General features: G+C 41.7%; 1 protein-coding gene across 6 annotated transcripts in view; it reads right to left on the bottom strand.

Annotated features, from left to right (window-relative positions):
* The window catches only part of ZMIZ1 (zinc finger MIZ-type containing 1), a 427,264-nt gene that overhangs the window by 318,649 nt on the left and 84,189 nt on the right, over positions 1–24,426 (bottom strand). The window lies entirely within an intron of this gene.

The following is a 24,426-nucleotide window of genomic DNA, read 5'->3' as shown; positions in this document are numbered from 1 at the left end:
GGAAAAGAAATTAATAATGCTAGAAAAGACCAATCAATAGGTCAGGGAAGGCTTCAAAAGTCGTAGCATTGCGTACTTTGAACATCAAGCACCATTTCAGTTGTGCTACCCTGTGCATAGAATACAGCTTCCCTGCGCCTTTGACTGCCAAGAGGATTTAGTATATTCCAACTCTGGCTTGCAAACAAATGGCAGACTTCCTTTTTCCTCCAAGTTTGCACATTTTCAATCTAATACGCCAAACTGGTGAAAAATACAAGGAAAACCCGGCCCACATGCCTAAGAAAGTCTACACATGGAGAAATGTTTCAGCTCTTAAAGGCTGTGTCAAAGCTTCAGAAGCCTTGCATTACTCTAGCAAATCTTTAACAGCCAGGAATGGTGACAGCAGGTAAACAAAGGATTTTTCCAGTAATTCATTAGCTGGGTTATGTGCCTGACCAACAGATTACCAACACAATTTACCTCAAACAATCTCCTGCCAGGCCTCAACCAGGATTGGTTGCTTAAGAGGAAAAAGCACATTAACAAATTCTACACACCAGATCATGCCTTCAATTGATGTGAGCCAGGTACTATCCTTTATTGGATCAATTTTGTGCTGTGATAGGAGTAGGCAGGCTTTCCAGTGAACACAAAGCTATACATCAGGCAGGATAAAAATTGTTGTGGAACATGAAATGTGCATACTCTCAACCCAAAAGAATGGGTTCAGTCTTTGGCTCCTTTTATTATTATTTAAAAATTCTGTCCCACCCCATTCAGGGGACTCGAAGCTTTTATAGTTGGATGATGTATTTGTACCAGAGGGTAGCCATGTTAGTCTATTGCAGCAAACACTACAAGGAGTTTTGTGGTGCTTCAACGACTAACATTTATGGCGGCATCGGCTCTTATGGACTAGAATTTACTTCATCAGATGCATTAATTGTTGTCAGCTGGCAGTTCTTCACACGTGCTTTACACATGGGTACAGCAAAAAAATATAAATGTGTCAACAGTAGGGCCAAAGGGCCATGAAACGAAAGAGGTACAGACATGGTCTTTAGGCCCCACTGTTGACTTTTTAATTGTCAAGACAACAAGATAAAGCAAATAGCCAATGAGGTTCATAAAGGCTTATGCAAACTAGATCGTTTTAAAGGTGTATTTGTGACAAAGTACGGGCAGCCTCCTAACACCACCCTCGTTTGTGACACTGTATATGCAGGTCCTTTTTTTCTTTTTCTCTTTTTAGTGTGATACATTTAACTGTATTTTATTATTAACTGTAATTCTATTGTTGGTTTTTAATGTTGCACATCATCATGCGTGTCTATAGGCAGAAAGGCAATAAGGGCGAAAACATTTCGATTGGCTTTCTGTCGATATCCTCTGTTGTAGCTTTTCTTTAGCTGTTGTATGGGTCCTGTCTCCTTTTCTAATTGAATATTGTAAAATGTGCTATCAGATTTTAAATGTTATGACCTTTCACGATAGTCCCTTTAGGTGAGGAAGGATGTGATACAAATGTTTTAAATAAATTAAAAATAAGAAATCAATATACCAAATATGAAAATCTTTCTCTACCCATTTGGAAATGTTTTCCCTTCTGAGATTAATACTCTAAGACCTGTCTACACGAAACATTCCATGCAGTTTAAGAATTATACCTGGAGCCGCAAGTAGTCTGAATTTCTCTCTCTGTCCTCTGCCTCAACAACATATCCACTATCTGCCCACAGAAATAAAATTATGCAAATAAATTTGTATTTTTTTTTATTTGCATTGAAAACCAAGATCTTAAAATGAATTATGCACACACATCATGAGTTGCCATAGAAGAAAGTAAGGAAGGAGGGAAGCATATTGAGATTAAGGTTATGCGGTCAGTAGGGGAAGAGGGAGAGAGAATCTTTGCCATGAGAGAAGTCTAAGGAGGTAAGCAGGGCAGCAAAGCTGTAACACCTAACCATGTAAATCCTTATTTAGCCTCTCTCTCTCTCTGTCTCTCTGACTAACTCTGCAAAAGGACGAAATCATGATGTGATACTTAGGCATTTCTTGAAACACACTTTCACCCCATGCATATGATACAATGAACAAGTGGAGGGAGGCTGGTAGTAGGATCACACTTTCTCCTAATCTCAATGTCCACATGCCTAGTTGAGCATACGCATATTAGTCTACATAGGAGCAAAAGCTCTATTCAGTCAATCACCCGAACACATGGAGATTCAGAATGGGAACAGTGCATAAAACCCAGCTCTGCTTCCATTGTAATGTCCACATAGTCTTCTAAACAAAAACACAAAAAGTGTGTGTGGGGAGGTGGAGGAAGCAGAAATTCACAGAATATCAAACTACTAGAAAGTTCCATTACACCACCATTTATATCATATGCATTCTCTATACTCAGGGCTATGTATGCTCTGCAGCACAAAAAATTAAAATTAAAAATTAAAATTCTGCCAGGTGGCATATGAGTTGTTTTTGGAGCAGAATTTTCAATTATGTGATCTAAATGAGCAATTCCTCTGCATAATTTTATTCCCATTTTGCTATGGAGCAAGTTGCTTTCCTGAGCCATTTGCCACATGGTAGGTTTTGAAACAAACTGATTAGTGGTATTCTTTAAGGTATGCAAAATAGGCAAAGCAAGAATACCTTTAATTCAGCAGTCCTCCACTGGTGGTGGAACATGCAAGTTTTTGATGTACATCAAAATCTACATCAGACAGGCCAAAGCGATCCCATTCTGGAAAGCATTCTTCCTTATATTCAGGCACTACCACCAGAGGCTAGAGACTAGAAATAAATATGTTTATATTTTCTGGCTTCATGCCAGCCATTTTCAACCACTGTGACGTGGCACATTGGTGTGCCATAAGTGGTCCACAGGTGTGCCATAGGAATTTGAGGGAAGGTCATTTACTAGTAGAGCCAGTGGGACATGTGAGCTCTCTACTGGCAGCATGGTGTGCCTTGTCAATTGTCAAAAATCTGATTGTGTGCCTAGACAATTAGTGCCTTATCAGTGTGCCATGAGATAAAAAAGGTTGAAAATTGCTGCTCTATGCTATTGATTTGCTGCACACTCTAAATGCAAAAAATGGAGTGAAATTGTGCTGCAGGGACCTCAGAAGACTTGGAAAAAGAGACAATTCATCTGACTTAATTCTTCATCTGTATGTCAAAGATCTTCTTCAAGGATCTCCCTATACTGAACACTATCTCCCTATACTGAACACTATCTCCCGATCTTGTCTGATCTCGGAAGCTAAGCAGGGCCAGGCCTGGTTAGTACTTGGATGGGAGACTGCCTGGGAATACCGGGTGCTGTAGGCTTATACCATAGTCTTTCGAGACTGAAGGTTGCCAACCATTTTTCTTCAAGGACAAACAAAGCTGTAAAGAAGTTTGCAGGTAAATTAGTAATAAACAATATACAGTTCATCACAAACAGTTGTTGCTTAGTTGGCGGCAGAGAATACAAAACAGAAAAATATTTTTTTGAAATAGCAACTGTTGGCATAGAAGTATACAAGTTCCAAGTTACATAAATTGCTCCATCAGGCATGAAGTTCTTCTATGTGATTCAAAAGGTCATATGCAAGCCCTACACCACCATCATATATTGTAAGAAAAGATCTTGTGTTCAGCAGCATGTTTTGAATGTGAACATCACTTCCCATTCATTATCTGTACAATATCTCCAAAAACTAGTTCCTGTAAACTATTATCCCCATAATGCAGAAAGGAGCAAGGACATAAAACTCTGTTTATTCAGAGGGTAGAAAAGTAGTCATGGCAGGGACAGGCAAGTCCAGCGCAGCTTTTATTGACTAATGAGTCTTTGTCCCCCATGACTCAACTCAAAAATGAGTCCTAAGTGGGAGACTTTGAGTCACCCAGAGCCAGACTCGAAAAGACTCATTCAATGAGGCTTCCTCCTCCCAAGTAACAACAAAGCCATTTGGTTGGAAAGCATGATCGGTATAAACAGCCTCCCCCTCCCTGAGCTTCTCCAGCCAGTTCTAAGGCTCCTTCTTCTGCTCTACCCTCATACAAAGAAAAGAATCAAACCACCCATCCTTCATCCAGTGATCATCGGTTCCTTCAGAAATGGACAAGAGAGCCTGCTCCCACCACTTGATGCAAAAACAAAACCTTAACCCCTCCATGCCTTCTTGGCTGGAACTTCCCTGCTGCTTGCCTGGTCTGAATGATGGCCCCACAAGGTCTTTCAAGCTGCAAAAAAAAGTAAGCAAGCACGCCCAAACACAGACTTGAGTCTGCATGCTTAGGGACTGAGTGCCAGTTCAGTGACCTCAGGCTCAAGTCAGTGCCCAAGTCATCAACATGGGTGACTTGAATGTAAATGAATCAGCAAAAAACACGTTTTTGCCATTTGACTTGAGTCACTCGAGTTCCCATCCCTGATTCATGGTACCTGCTGAGGGCCAGAAATGATGTCATTAAGCAGGAGCTGATGTCATTAAGCAGGTGATGACCAGAAATAAGCACATTTTTCTCACTTAAGAGACAATCAGCTGCAAATGACAGAAGATATGCAAATCTTGATCATATTTTCAAGATAGGGAGTGATGATGGAGCTTCTGCCAAGGCATCACTGCAGCTCATCAGCTGAGAGCAGTTGGTGGTGGTGCTGGGTGAGCCCAATTATGGGGACTGGGCTGTATCTGCCCATAGACACAACTCCTGTGATTTTTATCCACACATGATATTTGAACCATGAACTTTTCCACTCACAGCTCAGTCTCTTTGCTACTACACTATAGTAGTTTCCTTATCTATAATTTAGAGATTACATCATTAGTTAGTCTAGACCTCGGTGGCCACCTCTACCCAAATGTTAAATTGTGCAGGTAAAAAAAAATTGTGTTGAAGGAGTTGGGCTGTTTCCCACCACAACTAGCACCGACGAGTGTGTAGGCATTTAAGGCGGCCCCTGGGGATACAGGAGATAGCCCTCTCTCCTATAAATTATATGCTGTATACACAAGCCACGCAGTATAAATATGGCACCTAGAAGCATTATATAACCCTCTATTTGCAAAGAAAAGATGCGGAAACAGGGAAGAATAGCTGTGCCTTTGCAGTCATGTGTAATAATAAGACATTCGGAAACAGCGATCACTCTGGACCCCATGATAGCATTTTCTTCTATTAATCATTCAAGGTTCAGAGAGTGGCTTTTTCATTACAGATCTTGTTGCTAGAAATCTCCATTTTTTGGAGCAACCAAGTGAGTCAGAGAAGGAGCCTGCAGAAAATTTATAGACTCACAGATATTCTTTTTTTGACGTCACTTCCACCACTGCTGCCTTCTCAAAAAAATCCAGAAGTTGTGCAAAAAGACATTTTGCAGGTAAAGTCCCATCACCAAAATGCCCATCAAGCCATGAGAGTGTAAACTGTCCTCCCCACATTCCCATTTTTGGCAACAGTATACACCTGATCTGCCTTTATGTGTAATTTTATGTAAAATAATTGCTAGTATTAAAAAAGCCAACAAAGTGTGGTTCATACAGTGTAAGATACGAAACCCATGAAAGGTCTTCTGCCCTTTTCTACCAATTAAAAAAAACAAACTTGTGTCCCTGATTTTTTTTCTTTTAAACCAAACATGTTGAAAATTTCACAACTTGTAAATCAACCATTTTTGAAGTACTAGCTTAAATTCCTCTCCCTCACCGTGCTTGTCATGGTATATCAGAAATACTGCTAGTAATCAAATCATTGGCAAATTCGTAGTTTTATACCTCCCAGTGCCAATTGCTCTCCTCCATTGTGACTACAATGCAAATTAGATGTGGTCAGGACAACCATTTTTGCTTATTCATGTGCCTGCCCCATTCATATAAAAGGTGATGGTAGGTACAGCAAAAGATGTACCACAGGGGCTGAACCATTCCTCCACATATTCCCCCACACTCTGTTGCTTCAGGCACTTTTCTCCACAGCCTGCCTCACTTGGGTATCAGAGCTGGACTGAGTGAAAAGTGTCAACCACGATGGAGCCTGGGGAAAAAGGCAGGTAAGCACTCGGGTCCTCTCACCTGTCCAGCCTTTTTGGATTCACCTCCACTTTACAGATGAATGAGGGAGACATGTAAACAAACTAACAGGGTTGCCTCCCTCAGGACAAATTTGGCCTTTATATTACATGGATAAGCATACTTTTCCTACCCCACAATCCTCAATATTGTAAAAAAATATATATTGCGAAGCTTTTCAAAAATGCAGGTTCTAAAAATAGAAATGCAGCCATTGAAGACAAAGAAGGTTTGGACTGATTTAAAAGCTAAGTAAAAATGATGTGTTGGCTTTTCTAAACTTGTACTGAAACCAAGCATTTCATCAATATTATGGATTACCCATTGGCCTCAACTCGTAGTATTTCTGCAGTTATGTTTAATGCCTATTATCACACTCTTTATCAGGACATCGATTTGCCAGGTTTCAAAAAATTTTCACCTTATTTCGGATGATTTTTGGCCTTCCTTCCCCCCAGTCTTCTCCCCGCACCGCAGCCATAATTGGTGGCATGGAGACTGGTGATGGGCATTATCACTGGCAGACGGAACAAAGCTAATGGTAACAGGCACTCCTTGCTAGGTAATTATTATAGAAGGAAGAATGCAAATGAGCCCTACTCCGTCTCACACAAATGGCAAAGGTCCTGGATTGGTATTAAATCCCTTTGTAACACTTTGCTAGATAAGAGATTTTTACCCGGAACAATACATGTGAAGCATGCACGCACTCACACGGCTTTCTTAACTGTACATACAAGCCATTGCCCTCCTCCCCAAATACTATCTGTGGCACTAACTAAGTGCTAAAGAAGGCACCATTTTAGTCAAAAGGATTCTAATACACGGGAACAATAGGAAATTCTGCCCTTGGACTGGCTTGCGCTCCAGCACCCACCCTGCACTACAGGTAGTCTGTGAACAGAGAAGAGTTAGAAAACTCTCACAGTTCAGCAAGTTCCTACAATGAAATATCTGAGAGATCGTTGCCCCAATTCATTTTTTACCTTCCATACGCAGTAAGAAGTGGGAGGAGGGGAGACACAAGCTAAAAGATATTCCCTTGAAAAAGATAGCCTTGTAATGCCTTGGAAACATTTACAGTATTAAAGAATATACCAGTTCCAGCAGCTGTCCTTTTTTCTTTTATGCCATTTCTAATCTCAGTGAGATTGCACCCCAGGAGCAAAACAGCAGCTGAACAAGCCCAAAAGAGTCCAGTGGCAGTTTAAAGACCAGGACATTTATAGTAGCAGGAGCTTTGCGGGCAAGTGCCTACTTCCCCTGATGCACGTTGTGGGTGGTGATAGTCTTGAGGTCTGTGTGTGTCTGCATCCAGTGGCTGGAGTGTGGGAATGTGTTTTAAGGGGAATTGTTAGAAGATAAAGTACCCTGCCCTGGAAGTTACTTGCAAATGTATCTCCCTATTCCATGCAGCATCTCTAATCATGAGGAGGATCTCAGGGACAGTGTTTCACAGACTGCATGGAGATCAGTGAGGGGGCCTCTGAAGTGTGGGGGCATGGCTCAAGGGCACACTCGCAAGTATTGCAAAATCATGGACTCTCCACAGTTCCATAACATCTGCATAGAGCACAGATGAATATGGATCACACATCCAACACCAGACAGAATCTTCATATCACATAAAATGCAATGCCTTTTCTAAGAGTCTATTTGCATATCCACCTGCTGGTCGTCAAATGCAGAATAATCTCAGGTACAGAGAAGCCAACAGATGCGAACTAGCCCTTACACTGTACTAAGTGTCCATGCCTGCAAAAAAGTTATTAGTATCGTTTCTTTAAATTGACAAGGGCTCTTACACCCTTGAACTTGCTGAGGTCTGGGGGTTACTCCTTTGTAACTGGGAAAGTGGTACTTGAAAAGCTACAGGCTGCTTAGCATTGGAAAAGGGGACACTACCCATTTCCACTATCCTGTTTCTTACTACTAATTCAGTTCTGTCTATCGGATATGTAGTACAGTTCATAGACTTATATTAACTTTATCCCTGCAGGGTTTTAAGGACCTTGCATACCAAGGGACTCTTATGAGCAAATTAATAGTTAAGAGTCATGCATTTAAAAGCCTTGTTTTAAATCAAGTCATAAGTAAATTTTAAATGTCTCTATTCTAGACTGGCATTAAAGCATGACAATTCAGTAATAACTGGGTAATTATTTCAGAGTTCCACAAAGAATATCATTTGCCTTTCATAAGAGGGTACAGACGCCCATTGGTTACTCTGTACAATGATTTTTTTTTTCCTAGGCAAGGACAAAGCTTCTCAATTATTTTCATGGCAAACCATTTGTATCTGAGAATGCTCAGGGAATTACCACAACCCTTCAGAGACTCTGCAGAATGCCAAGTTTAATGCTGCCATTTATGTTAGGGGGGATCATTTGAAGGGGACTGCTCTAGTTTAAAGACTTGACAGACTGCAGTTCATGGTTTTCTGGATTAGAGGCTCTCTCACTATATTGCAGTGCATGTGATGGTTTGCAGCTGTCCGAATCAGCAATGCATCTGCTCTCCCAAAGATCTTGGAGGAGCAAAGGGCAAGCTGACACATTACTGCATTCACATGACAGATACGTTCATTAATTCAAGTCTCCACCAAACTTATGCCCCATCAACCCAAATGCATCAATTTGTCTACCAACTGCGACAGTCCACAAGGGCCTGACTAAACCTCCTGTTTGTGCTGCCTGCCTGGGACTGCAAAAAGCAGAAGGTTTTTGCAGGGACTGCAAAAAACATCGTCTGCCAGGCCACAATATGAGGCTGCTGGGCTGCATTCGGCTTGATGAGTCATAAGATATGCAGGTTTGTGTTAATTGAAAAAGGAAGCTATAAATAAAAAGATCACGGAAAGAAAAAAACCCCTTACCAGACCAACTCATGCTTGGTTAGGAGGAATTCTTTCTTAGTTCAAATAATAAGAATTCGTTATGATACTGTCTGGGGTGCAATATTTCCCAAATATTTCTAGTGACTGTTTCCTGGTGTTCTACATCTTTTTAGATTGTGAGCTCTTTTGGGATGGGGAGCCATTAAAATTTTTGATTTTGACTGTAAACCACTTTGCGAACTTTTTTGCTGAAAAGCAGTACATATGATGATAATATTGGGTTGCATCACAATACAAGTGTATAAGAAATACTATTTGGAAACTTGTGTTGTGCACCTGTTAAAATAATAAAGGTTAGAAGACGTGTGCTCTTTTGAAACCGTTGTGAAGGCTATAAAAATAAGCTATTGAGACTTATAACTGGTGTAGATTTCCTACCCCATGTCTCAACAGTGCACATGAGAATTATTTTTTTTAAGTGCATGTAATTAAACAACAACAACAACAGGTATTTATATACCGCCTTTTTATTCAAGACTTTATTCAAGGCGGTTTACATAGGCAGGCTTTATTTAAATCCCTTATTAAATAGGGATTTTTACAATTTGAAAGAAGGTTCTTTCTTTCAAGACCACTACATTCAGGTGTTTCATTCCGATCTGGCTTCACATTCTGGCCTCCATCTTCCCACGCTCAGAGCAGATGGAATAGTTCGGCTTCAGCTTGTCAGCTGCTTCAAGGGCGCATGGTGCCGGTGGCCTCGAACTGGCGACCTTGTGGATGTTATCTTCAGGCAGACGGAGGCTCTACGCTCTAGACCAGACCTCCTGCCCTTAAACTGTGGTTTTAGCATATACACAATGGAGCTCTGTTACAGGCTTCCATTCAAATAATAATGTATGGAGCAACCTTAGACAGGAGTGTTTCCCAGATATTTTGTTGGATGACCTGGGCTATGATAATTCATAGAGTTTAGATATCTAAGTTGAGGTCATCTAGTCCAACCCCCTGCTCAGCATCGGCAATTACCATAGCATTCCTGTGCCCAAATGCTGCTTGAAAACCTCCAATAACGGACAGCTCACTACTGTAAGTAAGGAACAGTAAGAGGAACATTATTCCTATGATGGACAATTCTTACAGTCAGAAAATTCTTCCTCTTGACTACACTAAGCCTCCTTTCCCACTGTTAGAACTCCATGGTTCTAGTCCTGCCCTCAGAAGCCACAAGAAGCAAGGCTTCTTACTTATTTACTCCTCCTTCCAAATGACACCCCAATGGATATTTCAAGATGATGATTCTATCTCCACTTAGCCTCCTCTAGGCTCAGCACGCCAAGTTCTTTACATTGTTCTGCATACAGTTTAGTTTCCAGATCCCCTCGCCATCTTAGTTGCCCTCTTCTGAACTTGTTCCATCTTGCCAACGTCCTTCTTAAAATGCAGTGCCCAGAACAGATGCAATATTGCAAGTGAGGTCTTGGACCAGGACGATGCCCAACCACCTATCAGATGTGCCTGGCCTGCTTTGGGCATAATGCAGAGACCCATGTTCATTTCTCAGGGTTTATGAGGGTTAACATTAGTGGGTTGGGTTAATAGCAGTTTAGTTGTGTAGATTCAACAGTTCCAGTTTATGCACTTTGGGTCCCGCCCATTAAATAGTGTGAAATAGTCAATGCAATTTAGGTACATCACTTTCTAGCTTGGCTCCCTATGGATCGGTTACTAAATTCCTTAAAGATCCACACCCCATCTTCCTGTAGACATGGGGGAGTGTCCTATAAACAAAAGGTACCCTGCACATTTCAGGATACTATTTCTTTAGGTGGATTTAGAATGGATCTCTACACGTGTCCAGAGCCATCTGCAACACCATGCATTCCAAAATTAAGAGCTGGGAACCATTCTCTCTTCTTTTCAAGGCAATGGCATGCATCTCTGAGCAAAAGGCCTATTACTTCCAACACTTGCAACACTGAGGGCAGACTGCAATCCTATCCAAGCCACAAGTGCTGCAGACAAAAGTAGTCTGTGTTTTGCTTACTGCCAATAACGCTGTTTCACTTCATTAAAAGCCGCTTATAATTTTATGCGCTCTTGTTTGATTAATTAACCTCTGGTTAAAATGAATGAGCTCTTGATTTCGGGATACTACTAATACAATGCTGGTGAGCCATGGATCACACACTTTCAATCGTCCCTTTTCATTATCAGCCTTCTTGCATCTTACCGATGTGGTTTTCAAGCTCCCCCAACTGCCTTTTTTGCTCTTCTTCAAATCAAGCAACAACGGCATGCAAATGCTATTAGGGTGATGAGGGAGAAGATGCCATAATCCACAGCTGACCTAAAAATGTACAAGCCCTCTGCAGTCAAGAGTCTGTATCATCAATGAATTTTAATACAGCTCACAAGCAAAATGTGGGAAAGGAGGTGAGGAAAAAGAGACCCAATACGCACAGAGTTGAATTAGTATTTGCGTGTGTAATCTCTAAGGGGCGGGGTTTATTTTTACACAAAGGAGCAGCAGCAGCAATGGAAAGAAAAAAACTACCACATGCCTTTGGATGGAAGAGAATTCTCATACTAAATCAGATTAAACGTGCTATAAAAACAGGGTCACTTCCACTAATAGGCCACAATTTCGTTACATCACAGCTCAACCACTGGAGGTGCCAAAGCCAGTCTCTCCCCAGTGTTTAAGAGTTGACTCCCCAGTTGCCAGCCCAGACACAAAAAGCGGTTTTGGGGGAAAGGTGGCTATGGCAATAGGACTTGCTGGCAGTCTACTGTGGGAATCGTGAGCAGGGGTGTTCTGTTCCACCTCTGTCAAGGTGGCCTTGAAGAAAAACATGAGGCTGACCAGGACTTTACAGAGTAGTGGGGGTAGGCAGCCTCCAGTGTCTTGGAGACTGGATTGTGTTTTGCCTAACAAACTGCCTAGATAGGCAGGCCTGAGACTTAAAGAAAAATACCTGTACAGTAGTATCAGATTAATGAGCTTCTGGAGCACATGAACTCTTGCCAGGGCATTACATACAAAGTTGAAACATACATTGCTCCGTATTTACTACAAGACAGAACCTGAATTACGTGTGCCTGCCCCCCATTAGAGAGATTCAGAAGATAACTTTAAAAAAATTGGTTAGCATGAATTGCAGTTCCTCCGGTTCCAGTGCTCTCCTCCAAAAGTTTGCTCCAGTGCACATATTTGTAAATGCTAATCCATGCGCATCAACAGCACAACCCTATGCATGGCCTATTCAGAAGCAGCCCAAGACATACTCTAATGCTGTAATGCACAGTCAGTCATTTCGCACACACTGCATAGCTGAGATGAATTTCAAACTGTGGATAATGTATTATACAACAATTATTTTTCTGAATACATCGTTTCAAGAGTAAAACCTCGCTGGTCAGCTAGCTGACCAGGAGCACCTGAAAACCCAAACTGCTTCTCTGAAAGACACCTTTGCTGGTGTCTCTAAAAAAAAAAAAAAGACACAGCACATCAGTGGTAGAATTAAGGGAATCCATGACTGTGTGCAGATTCCAATATTTCACATGTATTCAATACAATCTCATTGTAACTTCTTTTTCCTTCCTGTACTTCTAGATATAAGCTAAAATATATTTTGGCACCATGGGAATCTTCCTAAGTAGGTGCATTCTTACCCAATTCTGATGGACATAACCCAAGCCAGCTTCCTTAAAGCAGATAGCTATATAATTTTAAGAACACCACAGAGTGTACTGCTGTCTCTTTTAATTTCTGGTACAGAACATATTAGCACCAATATCAACCATGGTTCCCATTTTAATAACCAGGTTTCCCACTTAACCAGCATCAAATGCCTTCAAACCCTGGTTAAATGGGAACTCTGATTAATCTTAACAATTATTAAAATTATTTAACTATGGTTAAGATAGGAGAGAGAAACTTGACCCCAATCCCCAACAGGAGAGGGAGCATTCATTCCTATGGCTGGCTCCAGTATTATTTAAGAGGGAGCCAGCATTACCTCTGTACTGGCACATATACAATGCCAGAAAAAATACCCTAAGCTATGGTTTTAAAATCACATTTGTATCCCAAATTTTTGGGTCAGAATACATAAGGTTATAATCATACTTAGTATTTACGTCGTGCTTTAGTATTTTTGAAGTGCTTCACATGTTCAGCAACAATGTAAGGTAGACAGGTGCAATTATCCACAGATGGCAGCTGGTTAAGAGTATGTGGTTTGCTGAAGGTCACCTAGAGTTCAGGGCAAAGAGAAAATTCTGAAGTAGGGACTTCTGGATTCATAACTCAGGACCCAATTCTAAGCAGTGCGTAAGGTATATCTGCAGCCCTCAGCCTCAGTGGAGCACCAGTGCTAGACCAGCTCTGGCCAGCCCTGGGTTAGTGCTAGTGGAGCACCAGTGTTCCACCACTCAGCAACTGCACCGATCATCAGACAGCAGAGAAGTAGGTGAGGACATGGGGGGAGGTGGGCAGGAGGCATGTCGGGGTAAAGGAGTGGGGCAGGAGGGAGGTGGGACTGGTGGAGCTTTTCTCCACTGGATCCTGAGCCTCCATGTCGAGCTGCCTGTCTGACACGGAGGCTCCAAATACTACATCCACTCTTGGTTCACTGTAGAATTGAGTAGCCCTGTTGTGGGGCTACTCACCTTACCCGGGGGAAGGGGACAAAAGTCCCCTTCTCCCGAGGAGGCAGCAGTGGCTGCCTGGGGCACACTGGATGCAGTAGAAGCCAATTTCGGCACTGCTGCAGCCCCGCACACTGGGCAGCTCAGGATTGGGTTACCCGCCTTTTAACTACTACACCTAGCACTCCTACCCCCATTTTATCCTCCAGTCAATGTTACAACACAGGATAGACTGAGAAAGAGAGACAGAAGTTTGCCCAAGTCACTCTGGGAGCATCACTACAGAGTAGGGATTTGAACTTAGGATTCCCTACATCCAAATCCATTGTTCAGTCTACTGCATCACTAGAAGTGACATAGTGCTTAATTCTTAAGAGGATAGGGTTACAGCAGAGCTTAAGGACAAGGAAGGAACAAGCAGGTAGTATATATAAAAAGTAATGCATTCCAGCCACCTGAAGGGCTTTCTAATAGGTCAAACACTTTAAATAGTGCAGACCTTATACACCTGCATGCCTCAGGCAAAGCATTAAAATGACATCCCAGTGAATGGCCTGGATGCATCCAGTGCTAAAGCTCAGCAGGTGTAGACTTTGTAAGTGACTGGATGAGAGACACTGAAAGCCCCACACAAGCACCACATAAATTTTCCTGAAAGGAAAAGTGGAGTATAAGCAAAAACCAAACAAAATCTCCCTTCCCTGTTTCATTTCATTTCATTCTGTTGGGTGGCAGCCAACAGAGTTAGAGGGACTTCTTCAGCTGTTGTCTAAAAAAACAAGTACTTTATGTTCTTTCACTATAGTGTTTTTAAATAAGGAAATTGTTGTAATTCTTGGAACACAAAAAAAGATCACAGACTGTCCAGTTGTGAAGGAAGGAAATGGTGAGATGCTCTGGAAGCTACAACCTGCCCACCTCCTGATCACAGGAGCTCTGGGATGACAGGCAAGGCACACAGCAAGGAGACAGCTAACCTCAGAAGCCGACTCTTGAGTTCCACACTGCTGGTGTCTCTTAACATAAATGACAACACACATCAGTGGTAGAATTAAGGACATTATTTCTCCTCCCTTCCAGCACTCAGGGTTGTTGCCTCACAAATAGATCTTTCTGTGGGGCTGAGGGGGAGATGGATGATGGGCGTATTATTCTGACCCTTTGATCTCTCTCCTTTGTTCTTCTAAGCGGACAGGTTAGCTTCTCCAGCACATATACTTCTCCAGCACATATGCAGACCCAACAGATGGAGTGATGCTTTTCACACTTCAGGTTCCATCAGAGCAAGATATTTACCACAAACTGTCAAGAATGAAAACCAACTAAGACTTCTCTGGGTGATAATTAAGGATGAATCCTGAAAGCATGCAAAAGAAAAAGAACCTCACCTATTTCGTCTCTTTAAGTTTGCTTCTTAAAGTCAGTTTAAGTTTGCTCTTTAAGTCAGACGTTGTCTGAGGTAAAGCTGTTTGTACAAAATGGAATGTGAGCCAGAAACAGTTTTAACATTTTCTAAGAAAGACGATGATGTATATACATGTGAATGCACACACACACACACACAAGTATAGTATATGCAAATTAACTGACTTTTTCAATACAGGTGTGTGTTGCTCAACAACCTTCCGCTTAACGACGGACCGCATATAAGATGGTGGTCAAAACACAACAAAGAGACTCTCAATGAGAAAGTCAGGTGTCCCATAGCCTGCAGCTGTGGGAGTGCCTGTTTATATAACTAAGGGCACAATCCTAACCTCTTATGTCAGTGCTTTCCAGCACTAACTTAAGGGCAATGCAGCTCTGAGGTAAGGGAACAAACATTCCCTTACTTTGAGGAGGCCTCAGTGAGTGACATGCAACTGCAGGATGCAGCACATGTCCCATTGGCACCACTATGCGAGTGCTGGAAAGCACTGACATAAGGGGTTAGGATTGCACCCTAAGTGGCTCTTAATGCAAAGAAGAAGCAATCTATCTCCAGTAGACTGTGCAGCCAGCTAGTGTCTGGCAGGTAGTATCTGTTTACACAATGCAGGCACTAGATTGGGCTGAATGCTCACTCAATGACCTAACCACATGACAGGGATCAGAGAAAGTATCCCCATTGTTAAGTGATGCACACTTGTACATCTTAAAGTCATTCTGACTGGAAGGTGTCTTCTAAGCACGGTGTGTACCTTGCACTTGGGTACACTTCAGATCAATAAACTCCATTTCTATGTTACATTGACATTGCTTAAAGCAAGAGGCAAACATTATTTCAGCCCTGTAAGCAAGGCTGCTGAGAAACTTCAAAAGGAAGGAAGCAAAAACATGCTTTGAGAAGGTAGTAAAGTCTCTCAACATTGAAGAGTTTCAAAATAACTAGAGTACTGCAAAGGGATATGCCAAGGATCTTCCCAAAACTTACTTAGTACTTCCCATATGCAGAAAGGATAAGTGTTTGGGGATACTTATGGAATTACTATTAGGCACACATTCTGAACGAAAAACATATTTACCAGTTGCACTTCCTAGAGAATCCCCATGCAAATGCTATGGAAATTATTGCTTTCCATACCTAATGGAGACCTTCAAACCTCCACTCTCCTCCCACCCACCCATGCACACTGAGAAGGCATTTGCAGTGCCCTTAAAAGCAGCTTATTGCTTGCTGAATTCGAAACTTCAACTCCAAATCACAAAAGCTTTAAATAATAATAAAAACAAATCAAAACATTAAGTAAATATTCTGTTGAAATGCTGTTCAGAGCTCCGTGCTCGATTTATGTAGAAAGAGAGAAACACAAACAGCTTCTTACACAAAAAGATAAGTTCATACAGACACTGCTTAGCATACCAGTGTGTCACATACCTGAAATACGTGCGCTAGAAGTAGTATCACCTTTCCTTTTGGAGATTGCGGAGATATAAAGGAAGGCTAAGAAAAATTACTTTTCTTCAAGTCTCTCTCTCATGTGCGTGTGTTTTAAAGACACACAGTGAATTCATTATTCTAAACAAGATATTTCTGGAGTGTAAGCCTATATATGTGGTAAGGTTTATTCTAAAACCTTTAGCCGCCTTGAGTGCCCCTGACTGTGGTAGAAAAGCAGGGTATAAATTCTTTAAACAGAACAAAAATAAATAGAAGTTGCTTCTAAATTCAGTTCTCTTTATCTCTGCAACTCACCCCCCCCCCCGGCATGTGTATACACATGCACAACTATATTTGGTTGCCCCCTAATTGTATTTATTTTTATTTTACTTTAAATTATGCTCTGATGCTAGGATAAGGGAAGTAGGAAACTAAAGCACTTTGAGCCAAGGCAGTAAAGAGCATATACAAAATGCAGCGCACCCCCCTCCTGTAAGTTGCATGTTTGCAATGCCCCTTCTCCCTAAATCACAGGTGACATTTCTTTGCCAGACCAGTCAATGGCATTGCAGCAGTTCAGTGGGAGCTGAAGGAAGTGATTACTGTTCTTTTTAGAGTTACTGGCAAGTCCTTCTCCTAGAGCAGTATTTCTCAAACTGTAGACTGGGACCTACTAGGTGGGTCACAAGTCCACCTTTCAAGAGGGGCCCCGTTCATTTCAATGTATATTTTATTTTTAATATATTAGACTTGAGGCTACCATGGTTTGTGACCACATTCAGGGAAATGTTATAGATCTGTACTTTTAACAGGCTCGTATGTACATACTTTTATCAATGACAGTCATTGAGGCTTACTCCTGGGGAAGTGTGAATAGGACTGTTAAAAATTTTCCTGCTTGGTGATGTCACTTCTGGTCATAACATTATTTCTGGCGGGTCCCAACAGATTGTCATTCTAAAAAGTGGGTCCCAGTGCTAAAAGGTTTGAGGACACTGGTCCTAGAGAGAATAAATGTAGGTCAATGCATTTATCATTCCTAACAAACTTTTTCCAAAATAATTTTGCCCCAGGTCAAATTTTGCCTCAGCTGCACACTCACTAGGTAACTTTAGACAAGTCATTGTACTTGGCACCTCAACCCGTCACCTCCAATAAAGGGTAACTAACAGAGAGCGCTCTTACACATTTGTTCTAAGGGCAAAGGAAATGACACACGTGAAGGGCTTTGAATGCATTGAGCTCTACAAATGGTAACCATGTTTATAACTACTAGCAAAATGCCAGTCACTACGAGAGATAATGTTTGTGCGGAGGAAAGGAGTGTCTGTTGCAAGGGATTCTCATTATGCAACACAGGTCTACATATTCAGTCCATGAAGCTATACTATGTCTCTCACGAGATCACTGCCAGTGAGAACTGGGCCATCCAATTTTAGAGTGGTGGGTTGCCCTGTGCCCTCACCATAACAAGTGCCCAAAAGTACATGTTTTACATTTTCTTATTTTTTTTATTTAAAACAAAAGTTAACAAATACAAACTCAGAAAAATAGAAATAAAATAAAAGGTATTGAAAGTTGTGTGGCAAGTGTGAAGTTCTAAGTCTACGTTACTTTGTTCCTCTAAAAAAATCACATAACATATTAGGTATCATATCTTAAGCAGTCTATATTTCTAAAACATATTTTCAACAGATAATTTTATCTGTGCAGCAATTATATATGCATCAAATCCATAATTCACTAAACCCACATGTTTTACATTTTCCACATATGAATGAACAGAAGTTGTTCTCCAAATTATTAGAAAATAAGTATAATCAGAAATACCATTAAGAGTAGGGGCAGATCTTGCTCCCTATACCTAGTAAGTGTGGAAAGCATCTCCATAGGGAGAGAGGATGAGGGCTACAGAGTATGAAAACCATGGGGCTTGCTGATCCTCTCATGCTGCCTTCCACCATATGTTTCCTCTCTGTGAAAAAGGAATGGACAGAGAGGGTGTCTAACATAATACAATATTGGAAACTGTCTATTTCTTTAAATAAATATTTCTTTTAAAATTAAATTTAAATTAAATTGCGTTTTCATATAATTTTCGTATGAAATGAACATTCAGAAAACGTTAATATGGTTAAAAAGATAGAGAATCAATATAATATAATGGGAATTTCACTTAAAACTCAATCACATAATATTAATAGAATTAAAATTATGTAGCAATATAATGTTAACAGCAGGATTACATCATCCTCAAACCTCGAACAAAATAACATATGCCCTTCACAAAAGTATTTTGTAGATGGCTCATTATTCACAAAAAAAGATAAATGGACACCAGCCATTCATGAAAGTGCACCAATCATCTTGCTTATTATAGGCATGAATTTGTTTGGTTAAATGTTTCCATCAAAGTCAAGGAACAAACCTGTTGATACCAACACTGGCAATTGTCTTTTCCTAAATATAAAAGCCAAATGGGGATCCAAAACAAAAATGCAGCAGTGCATTCCCAGCCCCTGATAAGAATCTCCTAGTTCAGAGCTCAAGCTAGTCTGAAACAGAGCCTGGTCATACTGTAGCAGCTCACAGGGTGGGAAAAGCCTTTGGCGCTCTAAGCAATAAAGGCAGATTGCCCTGCACCGCCTGGCTTCAGCCAGCCAGACTGGAGTACAAAGTTCCCACTGGCCCCTCCAGTCGATGGGTGGGACGAAGCTCAATTGGATGCACATCTTCCCAACTGCCAGGCTGGAGAGCTGCGGAATCCCTTCCTCCCGCCCTTTGTACAGTCTGAAGATTAGCTGGTCGCTTTTCGGGGCCAGGTAGGAATTTTTGCTGTTATTCAGATTGACATCCACTGACAGTTTTTTGCCTACCCCAGACTGATGTTTGGGTCGGGATGGTGTTCCCTGTTAAATAGGTTGGTTCATCGTTCACTTAGCGTGAAGGGGGCAGGGCAAGGGTAGGTAGGAACATCTTGGTGTCCATCCAAGGCAGTAAGGTCCGGGGGTTGACCAGTACCGCTCTATGATGCCCAACCGGCTTGAAGAGGCAGGCTGGCCAGCCCCCTGGCTGGATCCACGAGGCTTGACAAGGTCCATCCTGTGAACTTTGCTTTCCTGCTGCCTTGATCCTTTGGGGGCAATGTTGACAGGCAGTCTCAACCTTAGGCTGAAAGCAGTCTCGAGTCGGGTGGTTTTGCCCTTGAATAAAATAAGGGGAGGTAGACGACTAGGATCATTTCCCCTGCAGAGGTCCCCGCACGCTTGGGGGGTGGAGTTCAATGATGACATACCCCATGTACTCTGCTGCAGTTATTTTAATAAAAGTGACCCAGTTAATTTCCAAACCTCCAGTTAGGCGTCTTATTGGGGGGGGAGATGCTAGGGTAAGTTTCCTCCCATTGATACAAGGCAGCGTTTCCCAATTTGTTTTTTATCGTGACCCTAAATAACAGTTTTTCTCTCAGTCCAGCGACCTACAGAATTGGTACACATTCTTCTTCTTCTTCTTATGCTCCAGAGTGATGATGTCATCAGCACTGCCAAGCTCTGGAGGGCCAAGAAGGAAACTGTGCAAGGCTGCGCAGCTTACAGGGAGCAATACTTCCCACAACCCTGAGGAACATCCATGCAATCTTCATCTGAGTCCAAGCCCTGGTTTGGGAACCACTGATATACTATATAACAATAAAGAACGCAAGGTTAAGACTGCCATCAACTCCGTCATCCAACCCATTAACTGGGCAAAGAGGCCCCTTTTAAAATAGTGTCCTCTTATATTTAGAAGGGGAGAGAAACTGTTCCTCTTCCCCCCAGCATGGTGTCTTTTCCAGTGGCTTTTAAGAGCATGCGCCCTTTGAGGTCAGGGGACCATTTATTTATTTCTATATAGACCACTTTGTGAACTACTCTGTTGAAAAGTGATACATAAATATTCTTAATAATATCAGCCCTGAACCTGAGCCCTTTAGTGCTACATACAAAAGCAGGGGCTTTAAGAGAGCAGAAAAGCAAAGATGTCTTTTCCTTACCTCCTTACCAAAGCCTGCCTATATAGTGCAGGAAGAGGATTTTAAACTCAATAACATGCATCTCTCTGACCCCAGTTCCTCCCCTCAGGATACTTATGATAAGCTGAAGGAGCCTAACCAGGGCAGTCTCCCCACCCCTCCAATTTTCTTCCCTCCCCCCCAATGACACCCTCAATTCCTGATAGTCTTATAAGCTCATAAAGGCTTGTTGGGGATTTTTGTGGGGAAGGGGGAGCTTAACCATTTCTTTTCATCTACAAACTCCATATCACTACCTTATTTTTGGGTGGTCGTATTTTGCTTCCAAAGTGACAGGCACTGTGTGAGAGGGGGTGGTGTTGATGATGGATACTCGAAGCAAGTGGCACTCTCAGAACAACAGAGGAGTGAAAGGGCGTAGTTGGAAGAACTGGCAAAACAGGCACCAGAATCTCAAATAAAGGTTGTCTCGCCTGTGTGATTTGCAGCAGCCTCAGGCTTGAAAGGCTCCAAGATCTATAAGTGAACTCCACTGCTGATGCTACGCTTTTGCAAGGGCTGCCACCCAGGCACACAGATCCGCCCAGACATGCAAACTTACTATCTTGTTACCCATTCTAGACACAGCTCAAGTGAGACACCTGTCTGGATGAACTGAGAGGTGGGGGATATTCAAGGTTGCTTCTTCAGATTAGTACTCTTTCCCCTCCCCCCCCCAAACACACAGTCAGCTGCTACCAGTAATTGGTACAGATATTTAAGTGAAGCAGAAATTCCTACTTTTAGGTAGGATTTTGAGGACCTGTTTGGTGACTGGTGCTATTTTTAAGAGGGTGAGAAAGGGAGGGGCATCCTCTCTTCAGCAGAGAGATTAGTGTCCTGTGCATTTGGCACATGCTATTGCATAAGGAGCTAGGCAACAAAGCAGACAGACAGATAATTACATGGTAGGAGCTTCAAGGAAATCCAGTTGGCTCCGCAAGACACATTCATTTGGTTTCCTAGTTTCCAATTCTTTCTGTTAACTTTAAGCAGAAAGGCCACTCCCCAAAAGAAGAGCTAGCCCATAAGATCTGCTGCTCTGCTCCAAAACAGAGACGGCACACACAAGAGAGCTACCTCTGACTCTTTATCTCTCCCCATGCTCTGCACCATAAACTGGGAACGGAACAAGAATTTATCCACAGTCACCGGCTTCCTTGCAGCTTGATAACACAACAAATTCTTGTTGAGATGTTAAATATTTCTTACTCTGTAGGAAAGAAGTGTCATAATAATTAAAGTGCGCAAGTATAAATAGCTTCCTTTATTGTGAGGTGTTGCACTTCAATGACGGTACCTTCCTGACCATTCAGACAGCTAAAATGGAATTCCTCCTAATGATCACCAAGAACAAGGGGCTAGATTTTTAGAAGAACCTTATGGAATAAGTGCCTGGATATGAGTGGCTCTCCTAGGTTTCCCATCTGGTTCTGTTAAACACCTCTTTCAAAAAATACCTGCCTATGATAGCCAGGCATAATATACACAGTTTGCTTACAAAATGGAAAACTAAAAACATCCTGCACTTGAGGACAGAAATAGGTTTGCAACTGCCGAATTGCAAAGGATTAGGGGCATAACAGCTGCAAAGTGAAGGACAGCAAAGAAAATATAGGTGGGTCAACCTTGAGAATTAAGTGCACAGAATTTTTGATGACCTCATCTTCCATGCACCTTCCATCAGTCATTCTGTCAGGACCCAGTCATACCTGGACCTTAATCCTGAGGAGACCCCCTGTGTGGGGTGAGGGAAGAGGAGCAGAAATCTGCTATGATGTCTACCACAGATAGAGATGCCATGAAAGCAACAGCCCCTGTGGCTCATAGTTCACCTCTCTCAAGGACATCCCACCCTGGCTTTATCTGGACCCCACCCCCAGTTCCAGGCCCACTCCCTTGCCACCAGGGCCCTAAGAGCAATGATAACAACAAGTAGGGCTAAAGTCCAGAACTTGTGATGAAGAATGTCAGATGCAAGACAATACAGAATGCAGGTATCTTGTCGTCTTGTGCTCTCCGAGGCATCTAATGGGCCATTGTAAGATACAGGAAGCTGGACTACTTGGTCCTTTGGCCTGATCCAGCAGGGCTGACAGTCATTAAAGGCAGTGGAGGCAGAGCCTCACCTGACCCTGACCACTCCACCAAAAAAGGAACTGACAGGTACTCATGGGGATACATTCATGCCCAATGGGACAAAGGGGAAGAGAACCAGCTTTTGTAAAAATTCCTTGCCTGCTAATCAAGTACTAGGTCTGACTAACCACAAGTGGGCAAGCAAGTGGCTATTTACAAGGCAGAGATAGAGTATTAATAGTTCCGTTTCTGGACCAAAATAGCAGCTATGAGAGACTGACATTGATCCAAGGGACCAAATTTCACATCATGAAGTTGCAACTTTGGATCTCCATCTGTAGCAGTTACTCACTTTTACTCAAATTTATATCTTGCCTCTCTAGAGGCCCTCAGAACACCTATGAGGGCTTCAGAACACCTCTTACCTGAGAGTTTGCAAAAACCATAGCAATAACATTGATCAAGAAGGGGCAGCACTGTCCTCAAGGCATTTTGGCTACAGGGTCAGCTTCTTCTGCAAAATAATTCTAAACATCTGATTGATTATAGAGGTCAATCTTTATTTACTTAGATAGTTTTAATTTAACACATTTCTACTGTTTCCCGCAGTTCAAAGTCTGCTTAAAACATACATGTGAAAAAGTAATAAAATCCAAAACTCAAACATAACTGAAAAATTGCAAATATAAAAAACCTAGCAAATTCACATTTCAGCACTGTTTCAAATCTCAAAAGCTTGTCTGAAGAGGAGCATCACACAACATTTTCTGACTATTAGCAGGACATAACTCCTCCGAAACTCATTGCAGAGCTTCAGGCATCCATCTAAGAAAGCACCACCACTGTTTCAATCTTCCAGTCAAATGAATCTTTAAGCAAGGTTTTAACTTGTTGGCATGGGGGGGGCATTCAGATACAGAACATTCATTCTTCAAGCTACAAATATGATTGTACACTGGAACAAAACTGAGTAGGTTGAAACTTCCACACGTGGCTGACGTGGGGCAGGACTCACGATATTCTCTGCTTATAAAAGTTCCATGGAAGGTAGACTAAGTACCTAAGCTTAGGCTTAAACTGTTCACTTCATATTGGACAAAGTGAGTTTTTATCCAACATTTCCTGTATAAGAGGAATTCACCCTGCTAATGTTACTCAAATCTGGAAGAAAGATATACATCTTTCAAGGGTTCACATTTCTGCCATCAGCTAACCACTTAATTATTCTATTAATTGTGTGCTCTCTGTTTCACAGTAAACCTATATAATGATCATCCCCACTTATCTAAGCTTCTGATTATTCAAATACTTTAAGTGGGTGAGTTGAGACAAATGAACAAGACTGTAATGTATGAGGAGCCACAACACTGAAAATGGTGTTTGATACACCAGCAGCTATTAACAAGCTTCTTTCAGAGAAGCTTCAATGCAGGGTTTTTAAGTTTGAAAGGAAAAGGTATGAACTAAGTATCAAATTGCTCACATGCTATACTTAGCTGAAGTAAATTAACCCTTGCAAAGAACTAATCAGTAGAAACATGGGGAACTGATAAGTTCTCAGATACTGTAACAATTAGCCTCTTTATGTCAAGAAAAATTTTGACATTCTCCCAAACGCAACTAAGATATAGCAAAAAAAAAAAAAAAGCAAACAAAGAGCTTCCAGTTTCAGGGCAAACAGCAACAAAGGTAAGAACTCAGATGCCATAACACATCCTCTTCCCATTCAAATGCTTGCTTGAGACAATTTCTACTCACTTCAAGTGAACAAGTAAAATTCTGAAACCAACTTCAACCTTGCTAGCTAACAAGTCAAAATCCTGGGCTTTCCCACAGTTTTAACTCATAACTATTTCAGTGAGAATCTGAAAGGTTTATTAGCAGA

This window comes from Tiliqua scincoides, chromosome 3, assembly GCF_035046505.1.
Source record: "Tiliqua scincoides isolate rTilSci1 chromosome 3, rTilSci1.hap2, whole genome shotgun sequence".
In the NCBI taxonomy this organism is placed as follows: Eukaryota; Metazoa; Chordata; class Lepidosauria; order Squamata; family Scincidae; genus Tiliqua; species Tiliqua scincoides.
Note: the sequence above shows the minus strand (reverse complement) of the source record. Positions and strands in the feature narration are given on the sequence as shown.